The sequence below is a fragment of the Cervus canadensis genome, chromosome 15 (genome assembly GCF_019320065.1).
Source record: "Cervus canadensis isolate Bull #8, Minnesota chromosome 15, ASM1932006v1, whole genome shotgun sequence".
Taxonomy (NCBI): domain Eukaryota; kingdom Metazoa; phylum Chordata; class Mammalia; order Artiodactyla; family Cervidae; genus Cervus; species Cervus canadensis.
The window spans coordinates 69,432,043-69,445,411 of record NC_057400.1 but is presented as its reverse complement, the minus strand read 5'-3'; the positions used below and the strand labels follow the sequence as shown (position 1 = coordinate 69,445,411).

Below are 13,369 nucleotides of genomic sequence, written 5' to 3'. Positions count from 1 at the left end.
TAAATCCACGTACCTATGGACACCTTATCTTCGAAAAAGGAGGCAAGAATATACAATGGAAAAAAGACAACCTCTTTAACAAGTGGTGCTGGGAAAATTGGTCAACCACTTGTAAAAGAATGAAACTAGAACACTTTCTCCCAGCCAAGTACTAACCAGGCCCGACCCTGCTTAGCTTCCGAGATCAGACAAGACTGGGCGTGTTCAGGGTGGTATGGCCGTAGACTAGAACACTTTCTAACACCATACACAAAAATAAACTCAAAATGGATTAAAGATCTAAATGTAAGACCAGAAACTATAACACTCCTAGAGGAGAACATAGGCAAAACACTCTCCGACATAAATCACAGCAAGATCCTCTATGACCCACCTCCCAGAATATTGGAAATAAAAGCAAAACTAAACAAATGGGACCTAATGAAACTTAAAAGCTTTTGCACTACAAAGGAAACTATAAGTAAGGTGAAAAGACAGCCCTCAGATTGGGAGAAAATACTAGCAAATGAAGCAACAGACAAAGGATTAATCTCAAAAATATACAAGCAACTCCTGCAGCTCAATTCCAGAAAAATAAATGACCCAATCAAAATATGGGCCAAAGATCTAACACACATTTCTTCCAAAGAAGACATACAGATGGCTAACAAACACATGCTCAACATCACTCATTATCAGAGGAAAAAACCTCAGTGAAGTACCATTACACGCCAGACAGAATGGCTGCTATCCAAAAGTCTACAAGCAATAAATGCTGGAGAGGGTGTGGAGAAAAGGGAACACTCTTACACTGTTGGTAGGAATGCAAACTAGTACAGCCACTATGGAGAACAGTGTGGAGATTCCTTAAAAAACTGGAAATAGAACTGCCATATGACCCAGCAATGCCACGCCTGGACATACACACCGAGGAAACCAGATCTGAAAGAGACACATGTACCCCAATGTTCATCGCAGCACTGTTTATAATAGCCAGGACATGGAAGCAACCTAGATGCCCATTAGCAGACAAATGGATAAGAAAGCTGTGGTACATATACACCATGGAATATTACTCAGCCATTAAAACGAATGCATTTGAATCAGTTCTAATGAGATGGATAAAACTGGAGCCCATTATACAGAGTGAAGTAAGACAGAAAGATAAAGACCAATACAGTATATTAACGCATATATATGGTGCATGTGAAGTGGTAACTGGTCCATTTTGTGGTCTTTTGACACACTGTTTTATAATTTGTATCATTGTCTAAGTAGTTGATATTTAAAATTCTTGGACGATTTCTCTGTGGTTTCATGCTTGATTTCTTTCCGAGTATTCGTAAAAGAACAGTTCTGAATATTTTCTCCTTGTGCAGTTTTCTGATGGCGTGTCTGCTTTCATCATTGGTTTCGATTTCCTGACTCATCCTGTTGTCTGTTTAGCCTTCGTCAATCCGGACTCCAGCCTCCCATCCCCCCCACCGGAGGCTGTAGTTCACACATCCATCTCCCCTCCGCCATCCTCCCACTTGAGCTCTGGTCATATCAGTCCTGTGTCCCCTTAGTCTGGTTTGTGCTTTGTCTTCGTGTCTCATTAAATGGTGTTTTTCCTGCATAGCAGTAAGTTAGAGTTAGTGTATCGCTATAGAGTTAGAAGCATTGTGTAGGTGAATCATGCAGTACATAACCTGTGTAATCATAAATGAGATTATGCTTCCATGAAGAAATGCTCCTCTAAACGTAGAGTTAATGGTCTTTTGACCCAATATCCTTTCGGTGTTGATGCTTGGAGTTTAGACTGTAAATCTCATCAGCTTTTGCATGGTTAATGTCTCTCCTAGACTCTTGTGCAAAGTATCTTTTATGGTTCATAAGATGTGAAGACTCCACTTGCTATTATGCTAGCTTTCCTTACAAATTTTCATGGGATACCTGCTTTAATGGATTTATTCTGAGAAGTTTTATATCAAATTCTAGGTAAGGATTTTACATTAATGTCCAATAGGTGGTTAGATTTGTTCAGGTTTAAAATAGGTATTATGGTAACTTCCTAATCAGTGAAATTACTACTTTAAAGTATAACGTGTTTTCTATTAAGGGAAACTAACTTATAGCAAATTTTGGCTGAGAACAGACAACTCTTAAGGCCCTTTGCTGACCAGAATGCTCTGCTTTAATAAATCATGATATTGTAATAGAATGGTATCTCCTGAGTAATAATTTATAGTGTTTCTCTAGTAAACCTTGAATAGCTCATTTCACTTCTGTGGTTAAAAATATGCTCTGTTTCCAGTTCCATGTTCTCTAAGTCTTCATCTCACTTCTATGTTTGCCGTCATGTTTGCTTTACTGTATTTGCCTGTGACGCTTCTTGCATTTTTAGCATCAGAGTTGCAATCAATCTGGTTTCTGTTCATTTCTTTGCATGCACCTTTCAGCCTAGTGAGTTAAGGAAGCATCGTCGAAAGGTTAACTATTTAATAATATAGCATGCGTTTGTTTCTCTGTGAAGTATTAAAGAGTCCTTATCGTGTTACATGAATGAACACTATGTGGTTATGTACTGGTGAATAATTGACATTTTAATGGAAGTTTTGAAACTCATCCACCAGTTGAAATATGCTGATGGTTCTCTTGGTAATAGGTCATTCGGGGACTCTTGTAACAGTTTGCCTTTCTCCCACTTGTTTACCTTCTAATCAACTCATGCTTATTTATAATAGACATAGGATTATTTTTAAAATTGTCTTCAGTTCTTTTTTGGCCGTGCTGCACAGCTTATGGGATCTTAGTTCCCCAACCAGGGACCAGGCCGGTGTCCCGGCAGTGAGAGTGCCAAGTCCTAACGTCTGGACCACGGTGGAATTTCCGCTCAGCGTGTTATTCAAAGAAACGGCTGAATCCGAGCCGTAGGTGGTAGCTTTGGGGGAAGGCAGTCTAATGACGGGGGTAGCAGCGTGCAGGAGCCTCTGTGTGCCAGGCAGCGTGGCGAGTGCTTTCCGAGCCTGTCATCTCATCTGGCAGACACCCAGGTGAGGGCCAGGCGGCTGTCATCCCCAGTCAGCAGACGTGGACACTGAGGCTCAGAGAGGCCGGGCCCCGTGCCCAGGCTCGCACACCCAGCAGTGCGGTGCGGACTGGTCTGATGAGAGCCTGGACACTTAACCCTGCTGCCGTCCCGCCCCCTTTCCTCCAGAGGCCCTCGTGTCCCTCACAGCATCCCTGATGGAGGGAGCATCAGGAGGGAGCTCGCTGCCCCTCCCGTCGGGTCCCTTGGATGAGCCCCTGTTGTTGAGTCCAGTGCCCCGAGGGCTGGCCGTCCTTGTCCCTCTCCCGCTCCCAGCCCGCTGACCGACCACTCCTGGGACCTTCCCGCAGGACTCGGGCAGCCGCGCTCCAGTTCACCCAGCTCAGTGCCCGGGAGCCCTTCTGCTGGGCCCTGCGGAGCAGCACTGTGCCCTGGGGCTGGTGACCTGGGTGTGCCACTCACCGGCTCTGTGGCCTGCTGTGCCCTCCCGTTACGTGAGGACACGGTCCTGCCCATCCTAGTCACGTGGGCACCAGGGGGGCGGGCTTCCCTCCTGGGGGCGGGCGGCCAGGCTGGGGACCCAGAGGCCTTCCTCAGGAGGAGGCCCGGGGAAGGGGCTGGCCGCGGTCCCTGACTTTGAGGCAGGTGTTTGTCTCCCCTGAGTCCACGGTCAACCCAGGCGTGTCACTTCCCACTCTGTTTCTGTTGTTTTCTGATTTTTATAAAGGCTTATTGTACCTTGAATTTGAGACTGATCCCTGTTCAGTTCCGTGGGGATAATTTCTAGCCTCTGTAGCCTTCTGTTGCCTGAGGGTTCTTGTTGGAGATCAGGGGAGGGTGCATAGTTTACCCAGCTGCTGTTGAACGGGCTCAGCTGTATTTTGCACTGAGTCACTTTGTTGTCACCAAGCTCCTGTGGGGCTGCAGTGGATCAGTATTCTTTAGAGAATCCCACTACAAAGGCACAGGTTAGTTGGTTAAAACAACACACTCATTGTTTACAAAAATACTTGCCGTGCATGTTTCCTGAAACTTCCCCTGGCTTAACCACACACCCAAATGTACTAGTGAGACCTGGCTGGACCCTGAAGGGGTTAATCTCTTCCCCACACTGTTACCACCACTGTCTTTCCTGTCCTCACACCCAGGACCAGCGGAAAAGCTGGGACTCCAGGAGAAACATCTTTTTTTTTTTTTTTAATTGGTTTATGTTTGAATTGAAGGATAATTGCTTTACAGAATTGTGTTCTTTTCTGTCAAACCTCAGCGTGACTCAGGTATAGGTATACATATACCCCTTCCCCTTTGGTCCTCCCTCCCATCTCCCTCCGCATCCCACCTCTCTAGTCTCATACAAGGTCATCTCTGAGTGAAGACCTAGGGGTGCTCTATGTAAACCACAGTGAGCAAAGTACACTCGAACTGCGAGTGAGCACTTCAGTGTCAGCCCCCAGTCTGTCCGTTACTGAGAAACACGAGCCAGACACGTGGTGTTCGCATGCCGGGCGAGGTACCTTTTCTGTCTTTCCCCTGTTGTCCTGGGCTCCAGTGGCTGCATCGTCACTACCAATGATCTTGGGTGGTGGCACAAGCTGTGTCCTTTGCTCCTTCAAACAGAAGGGTCTGGACGCCTTTGCTGAGAGGCTTCTTCCTCTTGCTAGTGGTGCTTCTGAGCAGCATCTGGCGATGAGCAGAGTCCTTTCATCAGGGCGGTTCATGCCATGCAGGGTTCACGGTGCTGGCGTCTGTCTGCTGTCCTACCCGGCGTGGCCGTCTGGTCGCTGGATTCCAGGGAGCGCGGAGCCCGGCTTCAGGGAGGCTCCCGTCCAGGGCGTCTGCACTCAGTCGGGTGCTCTTGCTGCCCCACGCCCCGCTTCTCTTGAACAAGACAGTCCTGTAAGATGGCACTAAGCTGGAACAAGGGTGGTTTTTTGTTTGTTTGTTTTTTGTTTTTTTTGTACTTGGAGGAAAGCATACCAAATAGATTTACATATAAGTTTCCGGTTATAATGTAAAGCCTGTGAGGTTGCCTTTTCTGACACAGTCTATCGTTAGCCAGTTTTACACTGCCATTTTACACCTGTCTCACTCAGCTGCCTGCTTTAATGGAAGAGGTAGAAGATGACGAGACCACCATCAAAGGTGAAACCTCGAGCCCTGCCTCGCCACGGTCCCTTCGGCTGGACCGGCTGCACACGGGGGCGCTGCGCGCGGCCGGCCCCGAGGACGTCAGGGACGCCCGCAAGTAAGGGGCCTGCGCGCCTCGTCGTCAGTTTCAGGAGCCCTGCGCCTCTTCTCTTGAAAGAGTTAGAAGGATGTCTTTAAAGGAATCCCACTGGGTTCGGTGCCTGTGTTTAGTGGTGAACTTCAGGTGCTGGGTGAGAAGAGCTCAGTGGCCTCGCTGATTTTAGAAAACGTCTATCTCTACGGATTGACCCCGCTGTGGGAGCTTTCTTCCTGCTCTTGCTAGAGGTCTGCCCCGCCCGGGGTGCGTTCCTGAGGGTGACGGCCCCGTGCCTCTCGGGTTCCCTCTTGAGGGTCCCTCCCTTTTCCTCAAGGGTCTCCTCTCAGGAGACTCCATCCCCTGCAGTGACTGACACTGTCCTCATTCAGACCGCTGCCTGCTAAGCTCCCGTCCTCAGCCAGGCAGCACTCGATGGAGGGCACGTGTGGTCTCCTGACCAGCAGCTGTGCTGCCACGGCCGGGGACGGTCACCCTGTGGAGGTGGGGGGAGCTGCCCAGAGTGGGGGAGCTCGCCTTCTCTGGGAGCCTCGTCACCTGCCAAGTGGAGACCCTGAGGGAGGGTCAAGGTGCCCTCTGCACCAGCTGGCCTGGAGTCAAGCCCTCCCCGGGGGGAGCTCCAGTCCGAGTCTCTCAGCTTCCCGGGGCAGATGTCTGTGGCCGGGAGCCTGCACTGCTTGTGTGGAGTGTGGTTGGTGAAGGAGCCTCCACTGTGTGCTCGAGGTTGAGGTGCGGGTGTTGCTGGGTGGCCGGTTCTAACAGTAGATCTTGAGGACGGGTGTGTGTTTGCACGAGGGTGCCGGTTAAAGGTCCTTCTCTCTCCCAAAAGCTCGACCGGCTCTCAGGACGGCCCCAGGGGCAACCCCAGTAGCAGCACCATCAGCCAGGACTCGCTGCAGAAAGCCGCGAAGAAGAAGGGCATCAGGTCCTGCATCGGCCGCTTGTTTGGCAAGAAGTAAAAGGGCCGGCCTGGACTCCCGGCAGGGAGGCCTTAGGACCAGGTGGGTGCTTCCCCGTTGAGAGGGAGGAGGGCCTGCAGGCATGTCCCTTCTGTGTCTCCCCCACTGCCCCACGAGGCTCCTGTCACTCACGCTCGGGGTCCTCCTGGGAGCAGGAGCGGAGGAGGCATCCGTCTTCTCGGTGGGTCCAAGATGATCTGATGAGTTAATGAGTGGATGGGTGGATGAATTATGTGTAGAGGGATGGAGGGATGGATTAGTGAGTGGATGGATGGATGAAGAGATATCTGGCTTGATGGGTGGACGGAATTCATGAGTGGGTGGAATATGGATTAGTGAGTGTGTATGGATGGTTGAAGAGATGGCTGGCTCGATGGGTGGATGAATGAAGCATGGAATGAATAAAGCAGATGTTTATACTCCAACGCTAGAAACATATTCTATGAAGTTGATTGAGTAGGAGCTGGGCAATGATTGTTTCGTCCAGAACACTGACAAGTGTTTGGAAACGGCCTAAGTGCTCATCAGTGAGGGGTGAGGTCCAATCTGTGGACATCGCACAAGGAACGGCCCTCCTCCTCCTTCCTGCCACCTTCCTCATCCCCAGGAGCTCCTCAGGGGTTCTGCCCATGGCCCACGCCCCACCACACAGTCACGCAGGTCCTCCTGGGGTCTCCTCACCACACAGTGTTACCATTAAGCCCCCATCTCTCTCGGCTTCATCTCCTTGAGGACAGGGTATGTTCCTGCCTCTTCAGCCAGATATTTGTAGAGTGTCTTGTTTGTGCTGGGTGTGGGATATACACCCAGGGGTAAGTGAAACAAGATGTGGTCTGGACCACAGTTAAGACACAAGAGAGAAAAAGGAGCAGATTATTCAATGCTATCCCTAGTCTTAGTAAAGACAACGCTGAGATGGAAGGTGCATTGATTATATGCCAGATGCTGGGCGTGCCCCTTCCCAAGCAGGGGCTGCCACCTCCCGATTTACAGAGGAGGACACAGTGATGGTCACGCGGTCAGGGAGTGGTGAGGGCAGGTGCACACCCAGGCAGTGGGACCGTGCACTTTGCCGAGCCCCAGCCCCCGCTCTGGTGGGTGCAACGGGAATGAGATGGTTCTATGGCGTCCCTGACTCAATGGCCTTGAGTTTGAGCAAACTCCAGGAGGTAGTGAAGGACAGCAAAGCCCGGAGTGCTGCAGTCCACGGAGTGCCAAAGAGTCGGACACAACTGAGCGACTGAACTAAAGCCTGAGTGTGTGCTAAACTGCTTCGGTCGTGTCTGACTCTTTGCGACCCCAGGGAGTGTAGCCCACTAGCTCCTCTGTCCATGGGATTCTCCAGGCAAGAATACTGGAGTGGGCTGCCATGCCCTCCTCCAGGGCATCTTCTCGACCCAGGGATCCAACCCACATCTCGTTATCTCTCACATTGGCAGGCAGGACCTTTACAGCTCGCGCCACCTGGAAAGGCCCCGTGAACGCTGATGCAGAAAAGAAGGGCTGCTCCTAAGTTAAACTGGAAGAGCAGCAAGCACAGGTTGTAACGAGGAAACCACACGATGAGCGACAACAGTGCGGACAGAAACAAGCAGGGACGCCTTCACCCACATAAAGAAAACAAGTGTGCCGTTCGGAAGAGGAGCCCGTCAGTCCTTGGAGGGACAGTTGGAACCAGAATGAAAACCGAGGCCGTGGTCAGCAGTGCCCACGCACACGGCCTGAGTGGCGTGGTGTCACTCACCGGGCTTCCTGCGTCCCCAGAGCTGCTGCCGGCGGTAACATCTCTGAGTGCTAGGCCGGCAGCGTCCCCGAGTGAGCTGAGGCATCGCTGCTGTCCTTGCAGTGCTGCTGCGGGGCCCTCTGTGGGCGGCCACCCTCGTCCCCTGCCCCGCCGCCCACTGGGGCCTGCCTGTCCCCCTGGGATCCTTTCAGCCCCTGAGCGTGGGTGTTCCCAGGCCTCTGCCTAGCCGGACTGGGACGCAACTCAGGACTTGGGCTTGAGATATCAAGGAGACCATGAATCTGGAAGGACACTGCCCTGGGGCCCGTGAGAGAGCAGGAGAGCAGAGCCCCCACGGGGAGAAGCAGAGCTGGGGAGCGTGCCCACAGCACCGCTGCCTCCTGCGCAAGTGCCCCCTCGCCTCTCCTTGACCTGAAACAGACCCCAGCTGCTGCTGCTCCGCAGATGATTCCTACAGATGCACCTCCTGCAAGAGCTGTTGTCCTGCTGCTCGGGGGCTGCCTGAGTGTGCTCAGGAGCATCAGACAAGTGGGGCTGCCATGCCTGATTCTGGGGGAGGGCCTGACGCTGGGGGAGGGTCTGATGCCGGACTAGGGCCGGATGTTGAGTGGGTACGTCTGATGCTGGGGAGAACGTCTTGTGCTAGACTAGGGTCAGAAGCTCGGGGAGAGCCTGCTGCTGGCCGAGTGTCTGATGCTGGACTAGGGCCTCATGCTGGGGGCGGGCACTTCTGATGCTGGACTAGGGTCTGAGGCTGGGGGAATGTCTGATGCTAGACTAGGGTCTGAGGCTGGGGAAATGTCTGATGCTAGACTAGGGTCTGATGCTGGGGGACGGCCTGTTTCTGGGCGACTGTCTGATGTTGCACTATGGTCTGAATCTGGGGAGGGCCTGATGCTGGGCTAGGGCCTAAGGCTGGGGTGGGGGAGCTTATGATGCTGGACTAAGGTCTGAGGCTGGGGGAATGTCTGATGCTAGACTAGGGTCTGATGCTGGGGGAGGGCCTGTTTCTGGGCGACTGTCTGATGTTGCACTAGGGTCTGATGCTGGGGAGGGCCTGATGCTGGGCTAGGGCCTAAGGCTGGGGTGGGGGAACTTCTGATGCTGGACTAGGGTCTGAGGCTGGGGGAATGTCTGATGCTAGACTAGGGTCTGATGCTGGGGGAGGGCCTGTTGCTGGGCGACTGTCTGATGTTGCACTAGGGTCTGATGCTGGACTAGGGCCTGATGCTGGGGGAGGAGGGCCTGATGCTGGGGCGGGGAGGGGGAAAATCTGATGCTGGACTAGGGCCTGATGCTGGGGGAGGGTCTGATGCTTGACTAGGGCCGGATATTGAGGGGGTACGTCTGATGCTGGGGAGAACGTCTTGTGCTAGACTAGGGTCAGAAGCTCGGGGAGAGCCTGCTGCTGGCCGAGTGTCTGATGCTGGACTAGGGCTTCATGCTGATGGGGGACTTCTGATGCTGGACTAGGGTCTGAGTCTGGGGGAATGTCTGATGCTAGACTCGGGTCTGATGCTGGGGAAGGGCCTGTTGCTGGGCGAGTGTCTGATGTTGCACTAGGGTCTGATGCTGGGGGAGGGCCTGATGCTTGGGGAGGGCCTGATGCTGGACTAGGGCCTCATGCTGGGAAGGAATGTCTGATGATGTGGGGCGGTCTGATGATGGTGGGCAGCCTGCTCCCAGATGTACACAGAGTTGTGATTATAAATCTCTATGAGAAAAAAAAAAAAACTCTATGAGAAATCTTTTTTCATACTTTCCTGACCACCTTTGTATGTTCTTTCTTTCTGAAGCATAATTGCTGTGCAATATTGGTTTGATTTCTGCCGTAAATCAACATGAATTAGCCCTAGGTGTGCGTATGTCCCGTCCCTCTTGAATCTCCCTCCCACCTCCCCTTGCTACATTCTTGTTTCTATGGGTATATGAATAATAAAGAGTGTTGACTAAATTGACATAAAAAGCTCCCACACACAAGCGTGCACACGCTCACTCCCTAGTGCATTCCCCTGGCCAGCCCGCCCGGGCACCCGCGGTGAGCCTTGACACCTGCACTCTCTTCCCACCCTCGGCCCGCTGCCCTCGCCTCTGCAGCAGAGGGGCCCTGGCCCCGAAGATGCTGAAGTGATGGAGCCTCTTGTCTCCGGATCCAAGGGCATGAACAGCCCGTCGGTCATCCTTTGGGGACACCTATACTTCCGCCTTCTAGCCTTTCCATTCTCTCCATCCGTTTCTCTTACCGGAATGTCCATGTGATGACACGGGCTCCCATTACCAGCTCTGGCCTGTTCTCAGGGAGAGTCCAGCTTTCCCTCGGCACTCTTAAGTGGCAGTGGGAAATTTGGCTTCAGTACTTTATTGAAAGAAAGCAATAAATAATACTGTGATAAAAATTGTTCCAAAGTAAACTGTATGTACTTTCTCACATATTCAGGAAGTTCACAAAAGATTAAGAGAAAAACAGAATGGTAACAATGAACTGTACAGGTAAACTGAAGGCACTACCCACATGTAAAGAGACATGCCATCTCTGTCTACCAAGCTATCAGCGGCATCATAAATAACACACCGTGATCTGAACACATCTCTTGCTGGCTTTTTTAATGGGCCACTGAACAAGTAAAAGTTACATTTGCTACTTATACAATCCAGAATGGCTATGTCATCAAAATCTAAAAATGTATGCCTAGATCCATTCTTTAAACAAGTTTACAAACAGATGTAAAAAGATGGTTTACAGAAGAAAAATGAGGCCTTTGTCAGAGCTGCATCATGCTGTCTGTCTGTCGGGGATGTGGCTCCTTCACCATGTGGCGCATCGGCTCCGCAGTGAACGCAGGGCATCGCGATTGGTCCCCGAAGAGTCTCAGCGGAGAGGAGGGATCCGGGTCCACAGAGACCAGGTTTTGGGAGAGATTGTCATAGGCTTCTTCTAGTCATACTTTCAGCCCAGATTTCAGTAGAAGCTCACACTCAACACCCGTACTTTTACATCACTTCACGCTGCAGACAAAAAGCATTTCTTGCTGGAAAAAGCACAGTTTAGGTCAGTCGTTAAAATGCGACAATTGGTTGAAATTAAGTTTGCTCATTTCAGAGTGATTGTTGGAGAGCTTGGTTACATTCTGGAAGGATAATGCACACCGTGTCATGATGGTTTTACAATCGCAGGAAAACCCCTTCTCTCATGGGTTATCATTTAAAAATCAAACAGGTATAATGACAATAAATGCATCATTTACAAAAGCCCTATGTTTGTTCATAGGCTTTATACAGACAAGCAGTACAGTACATTCATTTGAAAGACTAAAATCAGGTATCAGAAGATGAATTGATCTGAAAGGATATTTATAGCCTGAATATACAAGAATAAGTATCTATCTAAATGAAGTCATAAGTTTACATGAATATAAGAAACATTAAATTCTAAAATATTTTCTCTATGGTATGCATGAACTTTTCACTAATGAAAAACCCTGTAATGAAATCTCTTCAGGTCCACATAACAAGTAGTAACAGATTAAAGATTGCACTGCTGCGGTGGGAGGGACACCCGTGCCCAGGGACGCTAGGAAGCCTCAGGCCGTGGTCTGACCACTCCTGCGGCAGCCGGGCGCCAAGGTCACGTTCTCTGCCGCTGAGGGCTCTCCAGGGCCGACCTCCGCAGACCCGCCGACCCTCCACTCCCAGGGCGTGGCCTCCGTGCCCCCTCGGGACCAGGCCGGCCTGTGCTCACCCCGAAGCTCAGCAGGAGTGAGTCCTGACTGTGGCGGAGTCCAGCCTCTGCGTTCCTGCCACGCTGCCGGGTCCCAGGAGCGCGGGAGGAAGCGTGCAAACCCAGAGTGCGGTTAGTCGTGGAACATCACACGGGCTGGAGGACACACACACTCACTCCCGCAGCAGCGCCCACTCCTACTCAGGGTCTGGGGAAACTTCTAGAGGGTGGATGATCCAGAGAGAGCGAGCCTGGGGGCTGCCACGTGGGGGTCCCTGCCACTCGGGTTGGGGGTGGGGGCGGTCACACTAGAGCAGCAACGGCACATTCGATGACAGAAGCGCCGACATGGGGACAGCCACTGCACGTGACCAGCTGCCAGCCTCTCCTTAGACCTCCAGATTCACAGGGATGCATGACGTCTCTTCCAGCCCTCTGGACTGGATCTGTGAGAACGGGACGTGGGGAGGGACCAGCTACTTGTGGGTCAGTGGCCGGGCCCTCGTGGCCTGGAGCCCCGCGATCTGCTGTCCTGGGGGCCATGCCGCTCTCCACAGGCCGCTCCAGGGAGGGCAGAGCACGGGGCTGATCTACGAAAGCGGAACCTCAGTCTCAGCCTCCCTCGGAAATGTCACCACTAATGTTGTTTTCTCATCACAGTACAGGCTGTAGGGCCCAATGGGTCGGCCCCGACCCCCAACTCCAAGTTGCCTAGGAAATCTCCATAACCCCCTAGCAGAAACCCGCTGCCCCCAATTCAACATTTTCCGTCTTCCCCTGGGCCCCTCAGGAACACATCTGATGAGTCTCTGGCCAGGGTTCCAGAGAGGGCTGAAGACAGCGGGGGCTGCTGATGGAGCAGGCCACCTATCTAAACCCTCTGATTCTAAGCGCCCCGGACACCTGCTGCACTGCGACTTCAAAAGCCTTGAAAACAACCCAGTTACACAGTTTATGCCCTGCCTATCTCACGGGGTTTGTAAAAGGTCATCTGCCATATATTATATTCCCAACACCTCTTTCTAGGATTCTTTCTAATTTATCTAAACTCTAATGTCTATGCCAGCGTGTGCATCTGGCAGGGAAATGTTGGATTTATAATGAGGAGAATGGAAAATAAAAAAGCAAGCAGTAAGACTCGTCAATCGACTAAAGCTAAGCTGCAGTTAAGATTTGTAAAAATGAGCTGCATGCTCCTTGGAAGGAAAATGCTGTTTAAAACAGGAGAGAGTCACTGGGTCTCCCCCACCCCTGGTTAAGCGTATTATTGAGTTCTGGTGAAGAGACGATGCTGCTTCCCTGTAAGCCCCCTCACCGAAAGTGCCCAGCTTAACACTTTGCTCTGTGAGAGCAAGTGAGAGCAAAGCTTATAAATCTACTCATGGGAAGGGCTAATAACAGGAACAAAATGGCACCAAAGAGACCCTCCAGGCCCCGCTCCCTCGGGGTGAGCGCACACTCCCTCTGGGATCCCCCAGTGTGGCCGGCACCGCCAACCGGGGAGAAAAGAGCCCCTGAGACGCCGCTGTCACGGACGGGACCCTGGCGGCATGGGGGGCGCGTGCACAAGGCGTCTGAGCCACAGAGCCTGACCCCGGCCCAGGCTGTCTGGCCGTCTGTCTTGCCATCAAGTGGGGACACAGCGGCCCCGGGCACCCAGCCTGGACGAGCAGCGTTCTCTGGCAGAGAGGCCGTC

General features: G+C 52.0%; 1 long non-coding RNA gene across 1 annotated transcript; it reads left to right on the top strand.

Moving 5' to 3' along the window:
* Positions 1–4,922: 4,922 nt before the first annotated feature.
* On the top strand, positions 4,923–10,409 carry LOC122453972. The gene is made up of 3 exons (XR_006273245.1): positions 4,923–5,255; positions 6,082–6,253; positions 7,651–10,409. It is a non-coding gene; the product is annotated as an uncharacterized LOC122453972 (long non-coding RNA).
* The last annotated feature ends 2,960 nt before the right edge of the window (positions 10,410–13,369 follow it).